This window comes from Rhinatrema bivittatum, chromosome 1 (genome assembly GCF_901001135.1).
Source record: "Rhinatrema bivittatum chromosome 1, aRhiBiv1.1, whole genome shotgun sequence".
NCBI classification, from domain to species: Eukaryota; Metazoa; Chordata; class Amphibia; order Gymnophiona; family Rhinatrematidae; genus Rhinatrema; species Rhinatrema bivittatum.
This window is the reverse complement of record NC_042615.1, coordinates 739,879,923-739,905,691: the sequence shown is the minus strand read 5'-3', so window position 1 is coordinate 739,905,691 and position 25,769 is coordinate 739,879,923. Positions and strand designations below refer to the sequence as shown.

Sequence of the window (25,769 nt, the reverse complement as noted above, 5' to 3'; positions counted from 1 at the left end):
GTGGGCTGAATTCTCCTACAATCGTCATAAGCATTCAGCGACCGACCAGTCTCCGTTTCAGCTCGTTTATGGGAAGACCCCCAGGCCCCCGTTGCCTCTGCCTCTATCAGTCTCCTCTCCGGCGGTTCAGCTTACTGCCCAGCAGCTGCACTCCCTGTGGACGTCCACCCAGGAGAAGCTCCGACTTGCTTCGGCTAAAGCGAAGAAATATGCCGATCGTCGACGACGGCCAGCTCCGATCTTCCTTCCAGGAAGTAAAGTTTGGTTAAGCACCAAGAACCTTCGCCTGCGGATTCCGTCTATGCGACTAGCTCCTAAGTATGTAGGACCATTTACGGTCTTGGAACGAGTAGGGACAGTATCCTACCGTCTACGATTACCCTCCACTTTGCGGATCCATGACGTTTTCCACGTCTCCCTGCTTAAACCGCTGGTGCTCTCTTCCTTTCATGACAAGACCCCAGTACCCACTACCACCGAAGCTGAAGCAGACGGCATTTATACTGTAAAGGAGGTTTTGGACGTCCGGTTTCATCGCCGCCGGTGGGAGTACCTCCTCTCATGGGAGGGGTATGGTCCTGAGGAGAATTCCTGGGAGCCGTCCTCCAATATTCTGGACAAGAGTCTCCTCCATCAGTTCCATCTCGATCACCCAAGTAAACCCCGGCCTCCAGGGAGGGGACGTAGGAGAGGGGGTACTGTTACGGTCCCGGGCTGTGCCCCGGTCCCTCCACCTACCTCGGGGGCGGCCCGGGCCGTTTCGAAGCTTCCCCGGGCCTGCAGGCCCTCCAGCGCGTCTCTCCCTCCTCGGGAGAGACGCCGACGGCTCGGCGCGGCTGGCCCTGCCCCCTGACGCACACACACACGGGGAGGAGCTCCCCTTAAAGGGGCCAGCGTGGGAAAATCCTCTTGACAGCTGTGGATGACGTCAGACGCCTTCAGGGTTAAGTACCCTGCCTCCAGATCCCTCCAGTGCCTTGCAACAAGGTTCCTGGTGTTGGTATGTCGTTGCTGCGTTCTTGGGTTGTTCTTCGTCCCGCTTCTGCCTTCTCTTCGCTGTTTGATTCTTCTGGACTTCGACCCCTGGACTGGCTTTGGATCGCTCTCTGGCTCCGACCCCTGGACTGGCTTTGGATCGCTCTCTGAATACCGACCCCCTGGACTGGCTGCGGACCGCTCTTGGACTCCGACTCCTGGATCGACTTCTGGATTACCATGACCTGCTGGAGGCGCCAGCCGTCCGGAACCACGACCTGCAGGAGGCGCCTGCATCCGGACCACCCTCACCTTCAGGAAGTCGCCTAAGTCCCAGCGGCCGTGTCCCTACGGGCTCCTCCTGGGGGTACTTCAGCTTCCAGGGTGAATCTCCAAAAGTCCCAGCGGCTGGACTCCTAAGGGCTTCTCCTGGGGGAGTACCGGTCTCCAGGGTGAAGAGTCTTCTATCACCCAGGTCCAACATCGTCCATCCATCCAGTGGGTATCTAGTCCTTGGTCGCAAAGGACTTCACCTTAGTCCCGTGTGTCAGCCAGCACTGAGCCTTCGAACCGCCTCTTGGTTGGGACTATTGCTGAGGATCGCTACCACACTCCATTTTCTGTCCCAACCAGCCCAAGGGTCCACAAGCATAACACACTCGATGTCTTCTGCTTGGATTTTAGCAAAGCTTATGATACTGTCCCACATAGGAGGTTTGTGAACAAAATGAGAAGCTTCACAGTGAGTGCCAAGGTGGTGGCATAGATTACAAACTGGGTGATTGATAGGAGACAGCATATAATGGTAAATGGAACCTATTCTGAAGAGAGAGCCGTGTTAAATGGAGTGCCACAGGGATCGGTATTGGGACCAGTTCTGTTCAATATCTTTGTAAGCGACATTGCAGAAGGGATAGAAAAAGTTTGTATTTGCAGATGATACCAAGATCTGCAACAGAGTGAACATGTCTGAAGGAGTAGAGAGAATGAAAAGTAATTTACGAAACCTTGAAGAGTGGTCAAAGATTTGGCAGCTGGGATTCAATGCCAAGAAATGCAGAGTCATGCATCTGGGATGCTGTAATCCAAAAGAGTTGTATGTGATTGGGGAAAGGCTGATGTGCACAGACCAAGAGTGGGATCTTGGGGTGATAGTCTCTGGCAACCTGAAGATTGTGAAGCAATGTGAGAAGGCGATAGCTAAAGCCAGAAGAATGCTGGGCTGCATAGTAAAAGGAATAACCAGTATGAAAATGGAGGTGAAGATGCCCTTGTACAGGTCCTTGGTGAGGCCTCACCTGGAGTACTGTGTTCAGGTCTGGAGCCCTTATCTCAAAAGGGATAGAGACAGGATGAGGTGGTCCAGAGAAGGGCTCAGTATCATAAAACCTATGAGAATAGACTGAAGGATATTAATTTGTATATCCTGGAAGAGAGGAGGCACAGGGGTATTATGATACAAACCTTCAGATACCTGAAAGGTTTTAATTATGTACAAACATCAAACCTTTCCCATTGGAAAGAAATCAGTAGAACTAAGGGCCATGAAATGAAACTCCAGGGAGGACGTCTCAGAATCTTCTGGAGGAGGTGGTAAAAACCAAAACAGTGAAAGAATTCAAAAGGGCATGGGATAAATACTTTGGATCCCTAAAGGCTAAGGGATGGAAGTGAAGAAAATAGTTCATGGAGTAACTTGCTAGTGTGGTGGTTACTACTACCCTTAACCAATAAGTTTTGATAGTGTTGATGCAACTCTATCATTGCTCTCTACTTCAACAGCTGGGAGAAAAGGGGCATTGGATTCGTACAGCATCCAACAAGGGCCCCGACTTTTACAGACTGGGGAAAGTAGTATGGGGGTAACTTGCTGATGCGTGAGTTACTACCCTTAACCAATAAGACTGATACTTGGATGCAACTCAAACATTACTCTCTGCTTCAGTGGCAAGGCATAACAGGGAATTGGATTCAAACAGCGAGCGCAGCCTTCAGGGGCCGATGGTGGGGGCTCAGCGCTCATCACTTGGCTCATAGAAGAGTGGAACTCTTGGGCCACAGGGCGGCTCAGGTCAGGACATGAGTCGCACCCATGGTGAGGTGTGTATGCGGGAACGGGCAACACAGGAGCAGAGCTGGACGGGGCTAGGAACACAGGTTACAATGTAGGTCTCTGGCTAGGACATGGGATTTAGAACATCGGAGAGTTCAAGGACAGCGAGAGCACAAAGAGTCAGAGAAGAACTTGGAACTTAGGATTCTCGCAGAGGACAACATGGAGATTGGGACTTGGACTTGGAACGTGGAGCTGGAGACATGGAATGTAGAGCTGAAGACTTGGAACTTGGAACGTGGAGATGAAGACTTGGGATGAAGACTTGGGTAAGAAAGGCGAGTCCCTCAGGCGCCCTACACAGCACATGGGGCTGGTCACAGACCACACTGAAGACTCAGGCGAGGAACAGGACACAGGCAGGGATGAGCAAGACCCTCAGGCTCCCTACACAGCACGTTGGGCTTGTCACGGACCACACTGTCCCCTTCATGCCCTACACAGCCAGATGGCTGATCGCGGACCACAAGGAGAAAGGGGCGAGCTCAGGAAGTCTCATAGCACAGGGTAGTTAAAACCCCTAGGATCATCCGGAGTCGGAACTGGGAACAGATAAAAGCTTGAAGCTAGAAAGCTCAGAGTAAAAGCAGGGAATTTCCAGAGCCACGGGTCCCACCAGACCTGGAGCATTAGGACCGGGACAACATCAATAGGGAGACAAGGGACATCACAGGACGAGGACTCGCAGACATCTAGGAACTTGGAACATCTCAGAACACCTTAGATCATCTTGGAACATCTTAGAACAGACTGCAGGACTGGAATGGACCGCAGGACTTGGAACAGAATCTTGGAACTTCTTGGGACAGACTGCAGGACTTGGAACAGAACCTTGGAACATGGAACTTCTTGGAACGGACTGCAGGACTTGAAATGGACTGCAGGACTTGGAACAGAACCTTGGAACATGGAACTTCTTGGAACGGACTGCAGGACTTGAAATGGAGCAGACATCGGGAGCTGGACTCACGGACATCTGGACTTGGAACGGACCACGGGATCTGGACTCACAGACGTCTGGACTTGGAGCTGACATCGGAAGCTGGATTCACGGACATCCGGACTTGGAATAGACATCAGGATCCAGACTCAAGAACAGGATATCAGATGAAGAGATGTCTTCAGGAGCATCTGAGCTGATGCAAAGACAAAGCTGGAATGAAGCAGGGCCCTCTTATAGAGCTGAGAGGGCAACTCCCTAAGAGGAGCTGCTAGGAGGAACAAACCTCTCTGTCCCTTTAAGAAGGGAAGAGAGCTGTGGGCCTATCCCCTAGGAGGAGCAGGAACAGGAAGTTCAGAACCCGGGACAGCGGCGTCCTTGCCGCTGTGCAGAGAGGAGACAGAGCAGAGGAAGCAGGCCTCGATGACATCAGTGGCGTCCTGCCGCATCGGGGAGAAGAAGACTGGGCCGCAGGCGGGCCCCGACGGGGGAGTCGGCCTCCAGGCACTCCAGGCGAGGCAAGGACCCGGCACAGCTCCTGCCGTGCCAGCAAGATGGCGGCCGGGCCGCAGGAGCACCCGGCGTCGGCCGCCTCAGGCGAGGCCCCAGCTTCAGCTGCAGCCTCCGGGCCAAGAGGAGCAGCGTCGGCGGCAACCCAGGCCACGGAGGTAAGGCCCTATCCGCGTGAAGCGCGGGCAGGGGCGTAACTCTCTGGCTTTTACGGTGTGGGAAACTGATAAGCACCTACACGGTGCAGCAGATGCTACCATAAGCTTACTGGGCAGACTGGATGACCAATTGGTCCTTTTTCTGCCGTCATTTCTATGTTTCTATGAATCAAGCTATTGTTTTGCCAATATTCTTTCCAAAATCATGTATACAAAGGAGAGAAGGCCCTTCATTCGCTGGACTTTAAAAAGGCTTTAGCCTATTATCTGAGAACTCAACCACATCATCAAGCTTCTTAGTTGTTTACTTCCCATGTTCCCAACAGACTAGGTGTAGCTGTTGCCATACGTATTTTGTCAAACTGGTTAGCGGACTGTATTGTGCATTGTTATGTGTTGGCTGGCCTTCACATCACGTACTCTGTCAAGGTTCATCAAGTAAGAGCCAGGCTATTTCAGAGATGTGTCCATTGAAGACATCTTCAAAGCTGCAACTTGGTCATCAGTTCACACCTCAAGAAAGAAGATTTAGGTGTTGAGATCATCAGTGGATAAAAAGGGTACAGCTTTCTAATGAGATGCCAAATTCATAAACCCCTTTTAGTTACAGCAGTAATCTTCAGTTATAACCATTAAAGGAATATTGTTCAGAGTTACAGGGGCACAGGGTAACTTAACTAATGGTTTAGTTACTCATAGAATCTCAATCTTTGAAGAATTTAGTGTAAGTCTATTAATATGGCCCAATTTAGAGCCTCCTTGAGCCAAAATTTTAACTTTGCTGTCGCCTCCTCTCATTTTGGGCCTAAAAGCATAACTAATTGTAAATTGTCTGCATACATAAAATAATTCATTCCTAGTGCCTACAACAAGGTACTCAATGGGTGAACACATATATCAAAAAGGAGGGGCGAAAGACTGGATCCGTGAGGGATAGCATACTTTATATTATAGGAGTCCTAGATATAATCTTCCAAAGTATTTCTGAGACCTCTGTGATAACAATGAGTGAAACAAATGAAACCCAGCATTACCAGTTCTCAGCTCTAAAAGTTGATCTAATAAAATTCTATGGTCTAAAATGTCAAAGTGGCACTAAAATCAAGAAGAATTAAAACAGTCAATGGCTTTGTCCAATTTGCATAAAAGGTCATCAGTCAGAGCAAGTAAGAGAGTCTGTTTACTATAGTGATGCCTGAATCCAGACTGAGAGGGATTAAGGACATTTTTTTTAAATCCTGAAATACCAGAAGGTGAGCATAGGCAAATTTTTCTAGAAGTTTCTCTAGGAAGGTCAAGTTTGAAATTGGCCTGTAGTTTTCCAACTTAGATGGATCAAGTGCAGGTTTCTTCAAAAGAGAGGAGGACAATTAAAATTGATTTTAATTTTTTTGGGAAATAACCCTCTCTAAAAGCCTTTGCTGATTTCAGTAATATAAACGGGCAGGGTCCAGAGAACTGGCAGTAATTTTCATGTCAGATAATGAGATCCGCACCATGCTCAGTAATTTCCGTAAAGGACAGTAAGTAGTAATGTTTGGTGCCTATCAGTGCAAGCCACTTTTCAAGCAAGGCTGTAGCTAAATCCAGATCACTGCAAATATCGGCAATTTTTTTCTGAAAAAAAGAAACAAATTCATTATAGTGAGGGGTAGAATAGAGGAAACAGTGAGTTTGGAAGTAAACAGTTACAACAATGTTTATTAGCAATCTGAAAAAGATTGTTTATAATGATTTTCCTGAATTAGCAAGTAGTGAAGAAAAATAGCTTTTTAGCTGCACAAATTGTAATATTATAGTTTTTATAATGATCAATGTTGAGAGATTTTGCTAATGAGCAACCTATCTTCTGTAAATCATGGGCTAAACTTCTGTTTTGATAGAGTTCGCTTTTCAGGGGGGAAATCTGATTAACACCTGACTTAAAGTTAATTCCAGGCAATACATAGTATCATTGGAAAGCAGCAGAACAGTGGTTTTCAACCTGCTCCTTGAGGATCTCTTGGCCATTCTAGTTTTCAGAAGCTCCATAGTGAATGTGCATGAGATATATTTGCATGCACTTTCTCCATTTTATGCAAATATTTCATGCATGTTTTTTGTGAATATCCTGAAAATGAGACCAGCTAGGTGGTCTCCAAGGAATGAACTGAGAAGCACTGTGATAGGAAAAGTGATCAGAAATCTCAATTTAAAACAAATAGTATGTTGTAGGTTATAAATGTACAAATACATTTTAAAAATAAAATATGGGTTCCCCACACAAACTTGTTTGATATTCCTATAAATATTTAGCCTTATTATCAGTAAATCATTTAGAATCTCTGTCAGCTTTGTCTTTTCAGAGGTGAGATCTGTGACTCTCTTTCAGTTTCAGTTGCTGTAATTAATTTCAGTTCCTGTTACTTTTTAGTTGTATGTTTTTGTCATTTCGAATAGACAGGAAACACTTTTGTTAACTTTTCCATTGCAGCTTTGTTGGTTCAGTCACAAAGACTTTGTTTTGCCTGTTTTGTTTCCTTACAGCTTACGGTAATTTCCTTAATATGTTTTTGTTTTTAGCCTGGAAGTTTATTCCCGCTCCTTTGGATTATTCAGGTCAGTTAGGACCAGCGTCTGGCTACAGCACCATGAGCCTTTATTTAGAAGTACCCAGGATTTTTTTCCCCCTATTTTTATATCCCATCTCAGCTCAGCTAGGCCATCAGAGAGATGGGCCTAGTCCAGGAGCCACAGACTGCAACTCCTGGCTAACATGAATCCTTGGTCTTGCCATCAGGTGTTGCCATTGAGCAATAGCTGAGAATCCTTTCCAGACCAAGGACTGCGAATGCTGCCTCTGCAGCATTCCCAGCCCTGAGTATAATAAAGCATTTGGGGCCCAGCTGGGTCTGAGTCATGGCATGCATTGTTAGCTTTATTACAATACATACATAACCTTCATCCTTTTTCTGATATGCAAAGTGGTTCAGATGACATTGATCCTCTGTTCAAAAAAGGCAGAGAAACCACACTGAGCATGCATGGGCTATATCAGTGTGATCTAAGAGCAGAAAGCAAAAAAAACGTCTGCCAGCACTCCATTTTATGAACCACACCACCTCAATTGCATACTTTCCCTTAACAGTTGGTCCAGCTCCATAGGGTATATATAATGGGTAAACCTCCAGCATTCACATATACATATTATATCACTAACAGAGAATTTGCTTATGCCTTAGCAAGCTGCAGTGTTTGAGAAACTGTTAGCATCCAGGGTTGTCATGTCTGCAAATGACAAGAAACACCTTTTAACATCTAAGCAATTTTTATTGTCCAATGTCCACTCACAGCTGTTCTGTCTATGAAGGGACTACAATCACAGGACCTTATCCCTATCCCTTACACATATCCCAAGCATCTTATTGTTGTCATGGCTTTACAACCTTGTAAACCCCCTTTCACACATCAAAATACAATAGGCTAGCAAGGATAGAGCAAGAGGCACAGAAGCCTTATTTGTTATATATAAGAGCAAGATCACAACTTCATTTATTCTTTTCCAATAGTAATGCTTCCAAACATCCTATACCTGCAAACATCTTCCACCTTCTACAACGCAGCTATCATATATATTGGCATAGTGTCTTCTAGGATAGGATGTCTTGCATACCTCCTGCTCTCAGTTTTCTGAATAAGGATGTAAGCCATTAAACAAAATGACTATGCCATATACACAAAAAATGGGCACAGCTAGAGCAATGTTCCTTCTAAGAGGTGCACAAGCACAAGCTGCACAGCATTCCTCCAGTGTTTGCGCATGCTGTAAACCAGCTGATACAGCCTGTACCAGCATGCCATCACCATTCACCAGGACCATGGAAACTGTAGCATCGTATCAGCACATCCCACCACTGCCCACCGTTCTGCAGTGTCTCTGCAGGCACTACACGCAGTTTCAAAACTTGTAGGCCAGCACTTTCTGGCTGCTGATCAGCCAGGAAGTGCCAGCCTATGAGTTTAGAACATGTTTACAATGTCAGCACAGTTGTGGCCTGTGGTCACGGCCTTCAAAAGATTCAATGTATTCTCAAGAGACACATCCCGCCAGCCTCTGAAGAGAGGAGGCAGTGCAAGGCAGCTGGAGGGATGGGCTGTATTACAGTAGGTGCTGCATGGATCACAATACACAGATTATATACATTTTTCAAATTGCAATTCTAATACTATAAACAACAAGTTCAAATTTGGGGGAAAGGGTAACCTCCATGTAGTGGCAGTTACTACCTAAAAAAAAAAAGCTTACAGGACAGACTTTGGGCTCTTTTCCTGTTGTCATTAATTTATAGTCTACTTTTCAGGAACCTGAAAACAGATTATATGCAGGTATGGCAGATAATTTCCCTATCCTTAGAGGACTCACTATCTTAAGTTTATACCTGAGACAAGGTCACAACAAGTAGTAGTAGGATTTGAACCCTGATTTCCCTTATTCATTGCCTAGTGCTCTAACCACTAGGCTACTTGTCTACTCAAAAAGCATTGGGTCAGAAACCAAAATATTGAAAAAAATTATATTTTTTTTTTTGCAAATTTACCCATATCCATAAAAAAGAGAGTCAAAAAGCCAGTTCATGCCAAAATCTAATTCAGCTGCAAGTGACAGTTCTATTTCTGTAATCATGGCTGGCATAAAAAACACCCCCAAAAACATTTTTTCAATATTAATGCACCACGATGACCCTCACCTTATAGTTTATTGTAAAAAAGATTATTCTTATCTGCAAACTTTTTATATGCAAACAAATGTCCTCAAAAACCACTCCTGGGACTGGGGTTTACATTAGAACATCTTGTCCAGTGATTTGTTGAGAATGATTAAATCTCCTTCTCTCCAGCTATTGGGATATAGTGTTGTGTGTCCTAAGTGCTTATATTCTTTAGCAAAACTGTTCCTTTTAAAGACCAACAATTACACTTATTGTAGATTGTTTCACTTGGTTCCAGGTATATCAGGTGGAGTGTGTTTGTTTCCATTGAGTACTACTGCAATCAGAATGGATCTACCGCAGAGAAATAGCTAACAGCTGAGGAGGTAAGCATGAATGATACTCAGAAGCAAAGGACACGAAAGAATAGAGAAAAACAAACAACATTTGATGCACATGTATTTCAAAGAGTTGGAGAATCAATGGTTCAGCACAAAAGCAAGAAAAAGGTATAGGTGGTTCAAACACTAATTAAGCTTTGTTGCTGAAAACCTTTAATGTGCAAAACATCATAATTTTTTCTTGTAATTTGTATTTGTTAGCTACATAAAAAACTTAAATACATTAGTTTGTAATATGTTGATTAATATTGGAACCCTTTGTGATCTGTTTTGTAATGTATTCGAAATACTTGGTAATTCTATGTTGTAAGAAGACTAAATGGATGGTTTTTACTTTGAAGTTCTGCTGTGAGAGTAACAGACTAGTACATGTAAACTATCTTATCTTACTTTCTGCACAGGGCCCTGTATTACAGATGTTCCTAATGGCCATTTTAAAGCCCAAGTTACCAACCTAAGCAGTATTGCTAAGCACCACTTACAGACATGGTCTGGTTTGAATCCCTAATTAAATAACTGAACTGATGATACTTTCTAGAACAGCATTCACAAACTTATCCTCCAGCCTGCAGGCAGGAGAGCGGTCTATCCCAAATTTAGTACAGGTTTGAAATTTAGAAGTGATCTTTGATTCTGCAGCCTTTCTATCTCTGCAAGTAAAAGCAGTAGTTAAAAATGTTTTTTTTTAAGTAACAACTGTTTCAGAGGTTAACACTATTTTTGAATCAAGAGGACCTTTGCACAGTGTTTGTTTATTTATTTATTTTATTTATTTAAAAATGTTTGTATACCGCTTTTACAATTCAAAGAATTAATTAAAACGGTTCACAATAAAAACATACATAAAATTCAAGGCATCAGATAATACACAACATAACATAAAATAAAATATAATAAAAGCCCATCTAAATAAACAAAACAAAAAATGGAAAACAAAACAAAAAAAAGACAAAACAAAAAACCTGAACGTAGTGTATGGGAAATTAAGAAGTAGTCAGTGAACTAAAGGCTTGCTGAAATAGATAAGTTTTTAACATTTTTTTGAATTGTTGTGCAGAAGAGTAAGCCGAAGAGAGTCAGGGAGTGAATTCCAAAGAATAGGACCAGCTACTGAAAATGCCCTTTTCCTAGTGTGTTGTCTCTCTTGCTAACTGGTTTGCACTACTAAAATGCAACCTATTTTGAGTTGCCATTCTTCATATTCCACGATTTGCAAGTTATCCAAAGCCTGGCAGTCATGTTTTAACTGGTACTTGTTGACATGATAACTGAGAAACTTACATTGGTTACCAATACAATATTATATCAAGTTTAATGCCAAAGTGCCACTGTGTATTAGTTCAGCTTTAAGGTTATATTGCCCCTCGCGTATGCTTTGATCTAGCGACTCTTAATTTACTTGATGTACTTTCAGGCTGGCAGAAATGAGAGAAAGTATTTGCAGTTGCAAGGCCCTGTCTATGGAACTCCTTGCCAGATGTTTTGAGGTCTGAAGTTTGTGTTCATTGCTTTAGAAAACAAATGAAAGCATTATTTTTTGTTCAGGCTTTTGAAGCTGCTGGATGAATGGTAATTTCTTGTGGAGTGTTCAGTCTAGCTGGCTATATTGTGTCTTTGGTGGTGATTTTGTAAGAGTAGGGCTGTGAATGTGTGGCACATTCTGTGGGGAATTTGATTGGAATTGAATGTAGTTTTTGCATTGTGTAATATTGTTTTTATTCTGATCTGCCTAGGACAGTCGATGGCGCAGACTAGAAAATGTTTCAATAAATAAGGGACTGCATGTTCTAAATGTCATAAATTTACTTTTCAATAAAAATTTCAACTTTCCTAACATGAGACAGAGGGACTCAGGACCAGTGGGTTTATGTTCCCCTGCCAGCAAATGGAGATGGAACAAGCTGACCTCACAGTCGGGCCGATTCAGTATGGTGCGCTCGGCCAAAGCCGCACATTTTACTTTCAGAAATTAACTCCTGCCCAAAGGCACAGGGAAAGTGTACAGAAAAGGAGAAAAAACTGCTTTTCTGTACACCCTCCGACTTAATATTTATTTATTTATTTATTTTATTTAGATTTATATTCCGCTTTTTGCACTTTTTCAGCACTTCAAAGTGGATTACATTCAGGTACTATAGGTATTTCCCTATCCCCAGAGGGCTTACAATCATAGCGATATTAAGTCGGAGGCTCCAAAATTTAAAAAAAAATTTAAAATCTGCCCGCGGGTTAGAAGACGGACGCTCAATTTAGCCGGTAAAATTGAGCGTTGGCTGTCAAACCCGCTGACAGTCGCCGGTTCTGTCAGATAATGGCCTTTTTAATATAAAAAATAAATATTTATAGTTTATTGGCGATCTGATGAATATCCACTCTACATATAGTGGAGGAAAATGTTTTAAAAAGTTGTTAATGGAGAAGCTGCCCGCTAAGGATTCTGAAGCATCTCATAGATATAAAGGTGAATTTTAAGACCTTCACGTGGGAGCACATATGCACGCATTTGCCGGCTCGATCACGTAAGTGGGGGGGATTTTAGTATATACGCATGCCGACACAATTACCTGTTTCCCCAGTTCATTCCCAGTTTGCCCTAGTAAAGGAGAGGACTTCCTAAACCCCTAGCTAATTTGCTTCCCTTTTATCCTATTGGCCCTGACCCTTAAAACCATGCTGACCAGGGTTTTTTTTGTTTTTTGACTTACCTGCCATCCATAGCACAAGTAAAGTTACGCAAATAGGAATCCCAGCACATGCTGGTGTGCGTAAGTACTTAAGCTCTGGTTTTATAAGAACATAAGAAATTGCCATACTGGGTCAGTCCAAGGGTCCATTAAGCCCAGCATCCTGTTTTCAACAGTGGCCAATTCAGGCTACAAGTACCTGGCAAGTACCCAAACACTAAGTAGATTCTATGCTACTTATGCCAGTAATAACAGTGGCTATTCCCTAAGACAACTTGATTAATAGCAGTTAATGGACTTCTCCTCCAAGAACGTATCCAAACCTTTTTTAAACCCAGCTACACTAACTGCACTAATCACATCCTCTGGCATCAAATTCCAGAGCTTAACTGTGCGTTGAATGAAAAATAATTTTATGTGATTAGTTTTAAATGTGCTACTTGCTAACTTCATGGATTGCCCCCAAGTCCAGTGATGGCTAATCTGTGACACGCGTCAGAGGTGACACGCTGAGACGTTTTTTGCTGACACGTGCAGCATTTCGTGGACTATCGGGAAATTAACCCAAAAACACAGCCCAACCCTTTAAAATTAGTTTTTTAGTATCCCCCCCTCCCTCCGGACCCCTCCACCCCCAACGCCCCCAGGCACAGGGAGGCTCATGCGGCGCAGTGACAGGCAGATGGGCAGGGCCGTGGTGAGGCTCACGTCACCACGGCCCGAAGAAAAAGATCGCGTTTAAATGCGCTGATGCTCCTCCTCCTTCCTGCCTGTGCGGCCCCGGAAGTAAACGTTGCCGGAACCGCGTGGGCAGGAAGGAGGAGGAGCATCAGTGCGTGCAGAAGCGGAGCAGCGCTTACGGGCTGCCGCGAATCCCAAGTCGCAGCGGCCCGAGAAGAGGAAGAGGCCCGGTAGCAGGGCCGCCGCGACCCGAGAAGATCAGGGCCACTGCAGAGCCCATCCTGCGGCGACCCGCGAAGAGGAGGCCCAGAGGTGAGAGAGAGGCTGAGGGTCTGTAGAGGGTGTGTGTGTGTGTGTGTGCGCGCGCGTGTATGAGATGAGTTGAGAGATTGTGTGTGAGAGTGAGGACCTGAATGTTTGCAGAGACAGCATGTGAGAGCCTCTGTGGGTGTGAGAGAGACAGCATGTGACAGTGAGAGCCTGTGCTTGAGCAAGACAGCGTGTGGGAGTGAGAGAGAGCCTGTGTGTGTGAGTCAGACAGCATGTGCCAGTGAGAGACTGTGTGTATGAATGATTGTATGAGAGAGAGCATGTGAGAGTGAGAGCCCATGGGTGTGTGTGAGAGAGAAATGCATGTGAGAATGAGAACCTGACTGTGTGTTTGAGGGAAGAAGATGGAGAGAAAAGAAACAGAAAAAAAGACAATATAAAAGGAATTGGCAAAAAAAAAAATAAGGGAAGTGGAAAAAAATAAGAAAGGGAAGGTGGGGAAAAAAAAGCCTGTGACCAACCAATTAGAAAACTAAGATCAGACAGCAAAGGTAAAAAAAAAAAAAAATTACTTTTTAGTGATTGGCACATGTAATCTTTGGGAATGTGCAAGAATAGCTTGACCACCCTTTCACCTCTACTCAGTCAAATCGCCCCACCAGGTCAATCAACAAGGGATCTCTTCATGTACCCTCTCTAAAAACGGCACACCTTTCCACTACAAGAGAACGTGCCATCTCAATTGCAGGCCCCTCACATTGGAACACCCTGCCATCAACACTACGTCTCGAATTCTGCCATTTCAAATTTAGAAAGAAACTAAAAACATGGCTATTCACACAAGCATTCCCCGACTAACCACCTCCACCCTCCCCTAGACCATTTTCTGTCCTCCCCTTAGCCTACTACCCTCCATCCTTAATACCATGCAAATCTGTACATCTATGCACTCCTGTACATATTGTATATAATTAACATATGTTTATTGTTATCTACCTCGTTTTACATTAATATTTGCAACATGTTAGGAATCGGCACTCTGAACCTTATCTTCTTAGGTTCTGAACCTTCTGCCAGTTACTCTATATTTCTATGCCTCTCTATTCGTTCACATGGCCCATGCCTTATTACTTCCCTGTTTAATGTACACCCCTGTTTAATGTATTTTCCAAGCTACTGTTATAATGTGAACCGATGTGATGTACACACTAACACCGGTATATAAAATATCTTAAATAAATAAATAGCACTTTATGCGGATCTCACAATGTACGAGGTCAGCATGGAGAAAGTGGAAGCCCACGGGGCCTGCACAGAGGAGGCAGCAGAATGAGCTTCAGTGCCAGTAGCAGCAATCAGCGCCTCCCCAATAGCCATGCGGCATCAGTGACAGTGGCAGCAGATGAATGAGGGAGGCTCTGAGGTTGCTGACAAAAGAAAGAGAGGGGGTCTGCCTTTAGTGTGTGCATGTGTATGAATGGGACTCTGCCTGGGGGTGTATGTGTGTGAATGCATGGGAGCCTTCCTGGGGGTCAGTGTGATAACTGGGAGCTTTGCCTGTGTGTGTGTGAGAATGACTGGGAGCTTGCCTGGGTGTGTGTGTTTGTGGGTATGTGAGGGAGCCAGTGAGTGTGAGAGCATGAGTGTGTATGAGAAAATCCAAGGGAGTAAGAGTTTCTGTGTGTGTGGGGGGGGGGGGGGGGGGGGGGGGGGGGGGGGGGGGGGAGGGGGAGAGAGTGTCTTAGAGCCTGAGAGTGTGTCAGTGTCTGTGAGAGCGAGAGGTTATGGTGGGTATAAGAGCATGAATGTGTATGTATGTGACAGTGTATGTGTGAGAGAGAATGGACATGTGAGTATTTGTGAGAGAGAGAGGATAACCTCCTAATCCTTGACAATATCAGGGTGACTGGAAATCAAGAGCTCCCACAGAAGGGGACAGCAGGGGCTTTTTAAAATCCTTATTAGTTTTAATTGAAGATTTAGCCAATGAAATTCAGCAACAAAAAAGTCACTAAGCAGGTAAGGTAAAGAATTATTTGTTTTTGCTTTATTAACAGTACAGTATATATATTAAATTTATATCTTTTTGTTATTAATTAGAGCTACAAATATCACAAAATTATGGATTTTTCTAGAAGTGACATACCACCCGAGTTATGCTCGGTTTTTTTTATGAATTTTGACACACTGAACTCAAAAGGGTGGCCATCACTGTCCTATCGCATGACTTTTTAGTTTTCTTAGAAGCCTTTCATGAGGGTCTGTTGCACTCGGGGGTGGACCCTTGTCCTGGAGCAGTGGAGAACGGCTCCCTGGTAGGGACCAGGAAGCAACTGCCCCCAGGGGGTAGAGCACTGGAGGAGACAGAGGCTAGGATGAGCTTCACCACTGGAAGCCCGAGGTCCCCCCAGGAGCAGTCCATAGGGACCCGGGCCGCTTGGACTTAGGTGGGCCTCGCAGGGTCTCCTGGAGAGATGGAAGTCCAGTGTGCCCACAGATAGGAGAGGAGCACGGTCAGGTTTGAGACTGGAGGTCAGATGGAGCAGAAAGGACCAGAACAGAGTAGGTGACGACAAGGCTAGGAACAGAGCCAGAATCTGGAGACGTGGTCAAGCAGGCAGAGGTCAGAATAAGGGAGTCAGTCCAAGGAATGGTCAACAAAGCAGGGGTCAGGTACCGGAGGTCAGATAAGGTCACAGGCAGGCAGGTAGGTCAAGGAGCAGGCTGAAGTCGGAAGGCAGGCAGCAGGCAGACAGGTCAGGGAGCAAGCCGAGGTCAGTACCAGTGAGACAGTCTGGAGGTACCTCCTGGGAGGCGGACAGATGAACAGGAACAGAAGGACGCTGGAGACTAGGATGCAGGAACAAGGCAGGAACAGGACTGGAACAGAAGGATCCTGGAATGAGACTTGGAACAAGACTGGAACAAGGTTCAGACGCAGTGATAATCTAGCAAGACACTAACCTGATTGCCAAGGCAAGGAAGTACAAGCAGGGACTTCCTTATATCAAGGAATCAATCAGGGCACGCCGCGGAGCTAGGACCCGTCCCTGGCCCTATAAGAGGCCAGGCGGTCTGCGCGCGCTCGCATAGAGGCGTGGCCAACGCCATTGAGGACGCCGAACTCTGGCATGAGGCCTGGTGCGCAGTGGAAGGCCCGGCCGTGGAACGCCGAGGCCTGGAAGAGCTTGCAGCTGCTGCTACGGAGGCCGACCTGGGACCTGCCATGGAACCAGAGAGGTGAGCAGGCCCGTGCGCGGGCCGGGCATGGACGGGGTGCGTAACAGGGACTTTGTCAGACTCCTTCTGAAAATCCAAATACACTACATCTGCCAGTTCACCTTTATCCACATGTTTATTAACCCCTTCAAAAAATGAAGCAGATTTGTGAGGCAAGACTTCCCTTGGGTAAATCCATGCTGACTGTTCCAATAAACCTCATCTTTCCATAAGCTCTGTGATTTTCATCTTTAGAATAGTTTCCACTGTTTTTCCCAGCACTGAGTCAGCCTCACTGGTCTGCAGTTTCCCGGATCACCCCTAGAGCCCTTTTTAAATATTGGGGTTACATTAGCCACCCTCCAGTCTTCAGGTACAATGGATGATTTTAATGATAGGTTACAAATTTTAACTAAAAGATCTGAAATTTCATTTTTGAGTTCCTTCAGAACGCTGGAACACTCATGCCCTGCCCAGACCATGCCTATACCCTACTCCTTTTATGAAAAACTATTTTACTCGCATACGCATGTACCCGAGTGCCTCTTAAAATCCTTGCGATGCACACTGGGCCAATACACTCATGTATCCCTGACTTTGGTGCTCGTAAGGCTTTTAAAATTTACCAACTAGATTTCTGGAAACCTGGCAATTGCATATTTTCTCCACGCCTTCTACTGTAGAGCAAGAATTAATATAAATAATGAATGAATTAGCAGAGAAATTATTTTTATACCTTCTGTTGTGTATAGTTGGATGAGCCCAGTCTTTACTAAACAGCATGCAGAATACTGCAGTCCTACTTTCATTTTAATTGTCTGTTTTATATTTTTGTTACCTTTTGTTTTCTGTTAGTTGCATTGCAGCATGAATAGGGTGGGTTAGCTGGGACAAGCTTTCAGAGAAGGGGGGAAGATATCAGATAGAGAAGAAGTTCTGTTTTGCACTATTATGTATTTTTGTACTATGGCCTGTAGTGGAAACAATTATGCACTGTGTTGCCTACTTAATTTAAATCTCAATAAAAAGATTTAAATTAAGTAGGATCTGTGGCAGCACAAATGGGCAAACTGGGAGGACCAAGTAGTTCTTATCAGCCAGCATCTATTTCTGTGTTGCTCATTGGATCGTCTTACTGAGGCACTTCAATTAAATAGAGAATATTTGTTAATAGCTGCATGACTAAAAGGTTTAAATTATCACTTGGCGTGTATCCTGCTGTTTTCAAAAAAGAAACTCAAGCTGCTAGACAAAGATGCCATACAGGACTTTTACGGGACAGAAGTGTTTTAGAAGCAATTTGGAAAACATTAGTAATTAGGATCTTGATCCAGCTATTATTTTGCACACCAGAATTGTGATGGTGTGACTGAGTGATCAGCTTTGTTTACGCAGAGACATGAATCATGTCTTCCCTAGTGATCTGTTTTTTTCGTTTGTCTTGTTTCATTAAGCATGTGCACTAAAACTCTCTTACTGTGCGTGAAATGAAACAAAAATACAAAACCTTGAAACAAATTTTTTTCCCTGCACACCGATAGGCTTCCCGCTCTTCAACATTGTTATTCCTGATAGTTGTAAAAATTCTTTTGGGTTCCATGTAATGATAAAGTTATTTATATTTGTATAAAGGTGATCCCTGGGATAAGCAACTGTGAGGTTGTCAGCGGCTAAAATCATTGTTTTACACACTCAGTTAATGCATACAGGAAATTATATTAAGCGCTTGGAATGCTTTCTTTCTCTAGTAACATTTTCAGACACTACCATAATGATTGTTTAATAATACCAGCAAATTTTCTGAAGGCTGATATTCAGCACCACTTAGCCAGCTAAGGGGTAGATTTTTAAACCTACGCGCGCATGATCATGTGTGTACGCTTCCTGGTGCGCACACATGGATGCGCCAATTTTATAACATGCGCTTGTTGGCACGTGCATGTTATAAAATGTGGGGGCCTATAATCCGCGTGCATATATGCGGGCGGTGCGCACAAGGGGAGGGGGACTTATGCAATTTTCGTACGGCAACGTAACCAGGCCTTCCCCAGTTCTCTTCCAGTCCGCTGTACCTAGGTAACAACAAGCTAGGTTGAGAGAACATCGTACAAATATCATCTCTGTGTGAGTGTCCTCACTTCGAAGGACATCAAATCTTCACAAGAGTGTACAGTTCTGTTCGTATGTCTCACTCTACATGTAAAAGTGGCTCCTAACCATTACACCACTACCTAAACCTCACCTCGATTTAGGTGGGCCTCCTATAGTAGCATAAATAGCTGCTTACTATGGTGCCACCCCCAGAGGCTCTCTCTCTTTCTCTCTCTCTCACCACCCCCCCACCCCCCCACACACATCTCAGGCCCTTCCCCAGCCTAAAAATGCCCAAAGCAGAATTTGTGAAAAAATCGCAAATTGCGTTATGGGCATAATGTATGAGATTGCACAGCTTAACGCATTTGAAAAAGGTGTAGTTATTTTCGGTGATATCGTGCATTCTGGCTTCGTGAAGCCAGCCCACTTTTATGAAAATCCCACCCCTGACTCCTCCCCAATCCCTCCCCTTTTAAAAATTTGCATCACACCATATGTTATGGTGCTTATTGCATGTGTTAAGGCATTTTTCGCATGCGAAAACGCCATAATGTGAGTTGATAAATGACCTTGTTAGCTGGATAAATTTTAAATATCAGGGGCCTGTTATGATTTCAGCTACAGGAGCATGGTGGGATGGGAATGGCAGTTTTAAAGAGCTGAGCTGGCCTCCCTGCCTGTTGTTACCGTTCTGTTTTTACAAACTTCTTGCACCAACCAGGGATTAACCAATCAACTTGATTGAATAAAGTGAGAGAAAGAAGCTTACCACTGGCTGGGCCCAAATAATGGAGTTCTCTACCAATGGAATTGAGTCTAGAAACTAACTTTCTGACCTTGAAGAAAAAAAAATGGTTGTTCAAACAGGCATTTGGAGAGGCATGAGATTGAGTTTGAGATTAATGAATATCAGACCTTTAAGATTAACTTTAAAATACAGGTATATGGAGAGTGAGTATTATTTAGTATTTATTTTATCTATATTAAGTCTTATTCTTATTTTATTTTATTGTATGTTATTTGTAACATTTTTAATTACTATTTTATATAATTTGATTTATGATTCAGTCACATTTAAGGTTTTATTTGTTTATATTTGAATTTATGAGTTTACATTTTGATGCTACTTAAAAATGTTTTAATCTGATTTATTTAAATATTGTTGTAAACTGGTATGATTGTATCAGAATATCAGTATATAAAACTTAATTAATTAATTAAATACTGCATTTGGCACAGGGACAGGGATGAAAGATTTTAATTCTCATCAGTAATGTATTAACTCTCCCTCAACCTCGCTCCCTCACAAAAAAATGTTCTTTAACACAAAATTCCTCAGGGTCTCAATAGCTAGCTAACTACAGTACTAGTTACATCAGTTGATAATCATTCAGAAAACAAATTCAGTTAGTCAGTTTAATAAAGTAATTTTCAACTATATGACTGCAGTTTACCAAATCAAAAATACTTCCACAACAGTACATAGAAGGCTTGATCCTGTCGCTTTGCTTGCCCTCAATACTGTCCACTAAGTCCATGGAGACCTAGGAACCAGATGCCAGGACAACAGCCTTGCTAATTTTAGTTTACAGGATTGGTGCAATGGTATTAGGCACTCTAGGCAAATCTTCCGTACAGTTAACTTTCAGGCCTATAACTCCCCACCACTGAAATTTTGATAATTAAATTTAAAAATCATGTTTACTCCACTACCACCCCTTCCAGAGCGATCCTGTAAAAATACAGAATTGTGCATCTTACTTTTAAATATTAAACTTTGTTTATGCACACATACACACCACACACACAGAAAAAGGGAACCCACTACTTACTTATTTTTTATTTTTCATTTTTAAATATTTATCTGAAAATGGATGAAAAGCCAGTTCATAACGTCTTAAATATGCCACCATATATGGTTGTGCTATAGCGGCTTGTTTGCTATTTTAATCATTACTGGCAAAAGCATCAATAATACCTAAATATGTGCTATTCCGCTATGTACTGTATTCCCAATAACTCCTATTAAATTATATTGTTACTCTTGATGCGAAGTCTTGACTCGTTGCAGTTGGCCAAGGCGCAGAGACAATTTTTCTGGCGTGGTGGGAAGGCTAGGGTTCCTCTGCCCTGGTTAAGGTAGAGGTGGGGACAGGGGGGCCTGGGAGTCCCAGACCTGGCGCTTGCAACCTGCGGGCCATTAGAGATTGGTTATTAGAATCATCCACCTTTATAAATGTGTTGGCTGATAAAGCGGCAGCTGCTGCTAAGTGGGACTAAATGTCAATGTTTCTTCCTAATAAAAATTATTTTGGAAAAAAAACCCCAAAACCTCATAATCAAGAAACCTTTCAAAGAAAGGAGATCAAACAAGTTGTTAACATGATAGCACAGAGTCGGCTCATTTCAACTGCATCAAGCATCAAAGAACTGAGCCAGAAGTTGCAATATACTTATCAATCCCCGCCCTTTCGCCTACTCACAACCAATCAACAAGATTAAAAATGTAAACCTCTAAATCATTCATGTAGAAAATTGATTCTAATCAAAATAAAAATTGAGAATAAACATAATTCTAACTAGATTATTGTTATATTAAAGCTTCCCATTCTACAGCTAGATTTAAACTCTTGCCTCCTGTCCTCTTCCCCTTACAGTTCCTTCTCCCTGCCCCCCACCATTGCCATACTAATCCCCTAGTGCAGCTTTTCCCCTTACTGTAAGGCCAGCTGGACAGCCAGAGTAAATGTAGCAGTTGCCAGAAATGCTTCTCAGGATCATCACCCTGTTTGTTTCCACCTCTGGTCATGTAGAGAGGCAGCTGTTAAAGGTGCCGGTGGCTGCAGGCATCCCCTTGGCACATCTTCAGGCTCCTCTTGGTAGCAATCAGCTGCACTCTTCCCCTGCTCCTCTCTGCACCTGTTTGGGCTGCTGGAGGCTCTGATCTTCCTCTCCTTGGCATATACCATCAAACAGTGGGATTAGGCAGCAGCAGCCTTAGAGCAGAATTCCTGAGAGATGAGATCAGCCTGCTTTGCTTCTCAGTAATTGCACTTTGGTTGCCTCCCTTCTGGCAGATCCCCCATGCTAATCTCATGGACCCCAGGATGTCTCAGATGATATCCATAGCATTACTTTTTCCAAGAATTTCAAATAGTAAATCTGTGAACCTCTTGTCCCTTCTGTATCTATCTTAAAATAGAATGTGAAGGTTCCCCAGGTAAACTGTACACATAGGGGCCTCATCTCCCAATTTGATTCCCCTTCACAATGCCTGGGATCCACTGCTCAAACTCAAACTCTCTAATGTTCTCTTCTCCATCTCCCTTTTATTCTGAGGGTATCCTTTTAGCTTGTTTGCTAGCATCTAGAGTGCCAGTTCAGATTCTCCTCTTTCTTCCCGGTTATGATAGCACTGGGTGTTCACGTCATCTGTTAGTATTTGTGGGTTTGTGGGCCCTGGGCTGAGGTGAGAGATGGTACCGCCCACGGGGAGAAGCCCTGTGATCCTCACCGTTGGGAGGCGAGGTCTCAGCTGCTGGGTGTGCAGAACAGCAGGTACTGGAGAGGGAGCAGAGAGAGAGAGAGCGACACTGCCCGCGGAGCGGGGAGTATAGCAAGAAAGTCACACAGACACAGAGTTACCACAGGGTCTGTGAAGTGGGGTATACCCAAGAGAGGATTCCTCTGTAGAGATGATATGACAATGGTCCGTACACCAGTGAGGGTCCTCAGTAGAGATGATATGGCAATGGTCCGCACAGTGGGGTACACCGATGAGTGTTCCTCAGTAGAGATGATACGGTAATGGTCCGCAAGCGGAGTACTCACAGTAGAAGTAGCGATGGTTCCAGAGGAAGCCCCAGGGAGCGGGGCAGGCAGCGGACCTAGGCGCAAGGCCCTCCGAGGAGCGGATAGCCAGAGATGAGGAAAGGGCCCCCGAGGAGCGGGTACCCGGGATGTCTCACGCCGAGGAAGCAGGAACTGGAACGGGAAGTCTGTAGTGAGTGAAGCAGATTCAGCAATGAGGGAACTGTCTGCCTACGATTGCTAAATCATAGGCAGACAGGGCCAGCCGGCTTAAGAGTCCATGGAGAATTATGTCATCCGGGGGGACGCCCCCGAGGTTCCCGCCATGACGTGCATAAGACAGGCCCGGAAGCGTGCGCATGCGCCTAAGGAGCTCCGAGGGCAAGATGGTGGTCAGCAGCATCCACACCATCCAAGGAGGCCCGGGAACAAGGACGGGCAGGCCAGTAATAGCTGGCGGAGGCCGCAAGTCTTCCCAGTGGAGTCAGCACAGTGAGGCAAGAGGTGAGCAACAGTGGTCGCAGCTGTCTGCGACCGACGTGCATAACACCATCTCCACCAATTGCCGGATTGTCAAAGGAATCCCTTGGACTAAGTGACACCAGAAAAACTCCTCTCTGTCTGGGTAGGAAAGGTGGATAAAAACTTCATCCCAAACAAATATCACACAGAGTAAATAACTGCAAAAATCACTTGAGATGTAATACCAAGCACTTATTTCTAAGATTCCTCAACCAGGGCTTTGGGCCTTTAAAAAGAGAACTGCAAAGGAATAGCACCTACTCTCTCAAAATCCAAACTAAAAATCCACACAAACACTAGAGATCACTTGCTTTTATGCAAACAGGCATAAACCAGTACGGCAGCCTCTAGTGGGTGTGCTATAGCAATGATGGTACATTCCTCTAGTCCACACTGCCTTGCCCCAGTGCTGGTGCAAGGGTGGCCAGCCGCCCTAAGCAGTGATGTCATCACCGCATCATGTGATCTCTGCAAACAACACGCCTCCTCTGCTCCCTGCACACACATGAGCTCTCCCACTTCCACAGCGCTGCCATGCCACTCCGACCTCCTGCTGTTTCAAAAATTCCGCTCTTGCGTCCAGCGATGGTGCCCCACCCACTTCCGGCACCCTAGGCGACCGCCTACTCTGCCTAATGGTTGCGCCGGCCCTGCCTTGCCCTGATCTAACTACTAGGCCATAATCCTTTGTAGGGATCCAAATGGGGATCTACGTATGCTTTCAATTAGATATGCTAAAAATGGATTTCTTCATTAAAAAATTCCAGAAATTGAGACTTGCTAAAAATGGTAACCAAATTAATTCCAGTAAGTTGTTTTGCTGTCACCTAAGTGGGAGCTAAAAATATGACCCCCAGTATTGTTATGCTCAGTGGCATACTAAGGGGAGGTGCGGGAGTGCGGTCTGCCCCGGATGACAGCCGAGAGGTTGGCGGCCGCGAGCTGAGCCCATCCCGCGGTGTGAGCACTGGGCGGCTGCCTAGAGCGCCACGTGGCTGGAACCGGCAACTACGTAGCCTTTTCTTCTCCCCCCCCCCCCCCCCCCCCGCAGCCCGGAAGAAAAAGTAGTGGGTCCACGTGGGTGGGAAGAAGGAAAGGTCATGCAGTCACGCCCAATGAAGAGCAACAGCCTTGCCCCCCCACCATCCCTGCCACGGATGAAAGAAGTAGACCCACACCAGTCCCTATGCCACCTCAAGAGTCTCCGTCTGTCGCAGGGGCTGAAGGAGGAAACTGCTGCTGAGCTTCTGATGGAAAGCTGAGTAGGAAGTGATAGAGAGTGTGTTTGTGTCTAAGTGTGTGTTAGAGTATGTCTGTATGTGTGTGTGTTGATGGTACATGTTTGTGTGTGAGAGAGGGAGCTGTGTGAAGGGGTGTGTATGCGAGAGAGAGAGAGAGAGAAAAGGAGGGAGCCTGTGCGCAGGGGTGTGTGCAAGACAGAGAGAGAGAGCCTGTGTGAGTGAGAGGGGAACCGGAGATCACTTGGGGGAGGAGGGACGGAGAAGTGAATCTGGGGGTGAGGGTGCCAAAGAAAGTATCCACTCCAGGTGCCAAATATTATACTTCCTGAGTGGCAGCTTTAATAGAGTACCGTGCCAGTATGTCCCTTAAACCAGAATCTGTTGTCTAATATTCCCCTACACATAGTGGAGCAAGAGAAAAAGGGAAAGAAGAAAATAAAATATGCCAACTGATTTATTTTGGGAAAATGTTATAATGTCACAATTGTATTCAAAACTTATTTTCTTAAAAGAAAGTATTGTATTCTGGTAAGTTATGTAAATGGAATAAAGTTAGCCTTTTTAGATTGTAATTTTGACAGTGTTCTGATACAGTACATCTAATTGTTTTGCAGACATTGTGTGACATTCTTGAGACTGGGAAGAAAATGACACTGACCTGATACAGAAACCTTAATTGTAAATTCTGAAAGCATTTCAATAAATATACAGAGAAAACAGAAATCTCAGCTGGCATTTATTCACTTCATTTTTGTACCCAAAGCTTTTAGTTGTAAGCTTTAATCTATTAAAACCATCTTTTGTGTGCTGCAAAGAAGAAAAAAGCCTCAAGAAAACAATTTTATAAGAATCAAGACTATTAAAATACAAAAACTGAGATCTCAACACCAAACCGTATCCCGTCAGCTTTTTGGTCTTGCTAGTAAAAAAATTGTTTTCTGCACCATTTTACAACTGTTTATTATATTTTTCACTTAGAGCACCCATTTATATATCTTTTTTAGTGCAAGTCTTCTCAAATGGCTTATTCCATCTGGCTCTTCTGAGGGACTTAAGCACAATCCTTCCTTCCTCCCTCCTCTTCCTGTCTTAGTCCTGTTTTTTCCTTTTATGTACAGGATAAGTACTTACTGCAGTGACCTCCTGAGGCTTAGAGAGCAGAAAATAAAACCTGCTCCAGCACAGCTACTTAACTAGCATCTTGGTGGTGTCATTAGAGCAGCGTTTGTCTGAGCCTTTCCCTCACGGACAGAGTGCTATTTAAGCATACATTGTTCCTTTCCTGTTGCCAAGCCCAAGATAGCCCTTGGATCAATGTCTCACTTGGCAGTGCTGAGAGCTAACCATTTGGCCCTTGGCCTAGCCCCTTGTGTTGGTGATTTTATTGCTCTATTAAATTACATATAAACATTTTAATGCGAGATTAAGAATTTTAAAACATATGCATGTTATGTACCAAGTAA

General features: G+C 44.4%; 1 protein-coding gene across 3 annotated transcripts in view; it reads left to right on the top strand.

Annotated features, from left to right (window-relative positions):
• The window catches only part of NIM1K (NIM1 serine/threonine protein kinase), a 175,913-nt gene that overhangs the window by 47,305 nt on the left and 102,839 nt on the right, over window positions 1-25,769 (top strand). For 2 of the 3 annotated variants that reach the window (XM_029577920.1, XM_029577929.1), the window contains exon 4: window positions 9,683-9,770. The gene's annotated coding sequence lies outside the window, so the exon portion shown is untranslated. Of the gene's footprint in view, window positions 1-9,662; window positions 9,771-25,769 lie in introns of all 3 variants that reach the window. The other variant, XM_029577939.1, reaches the window with a different exon arrangement.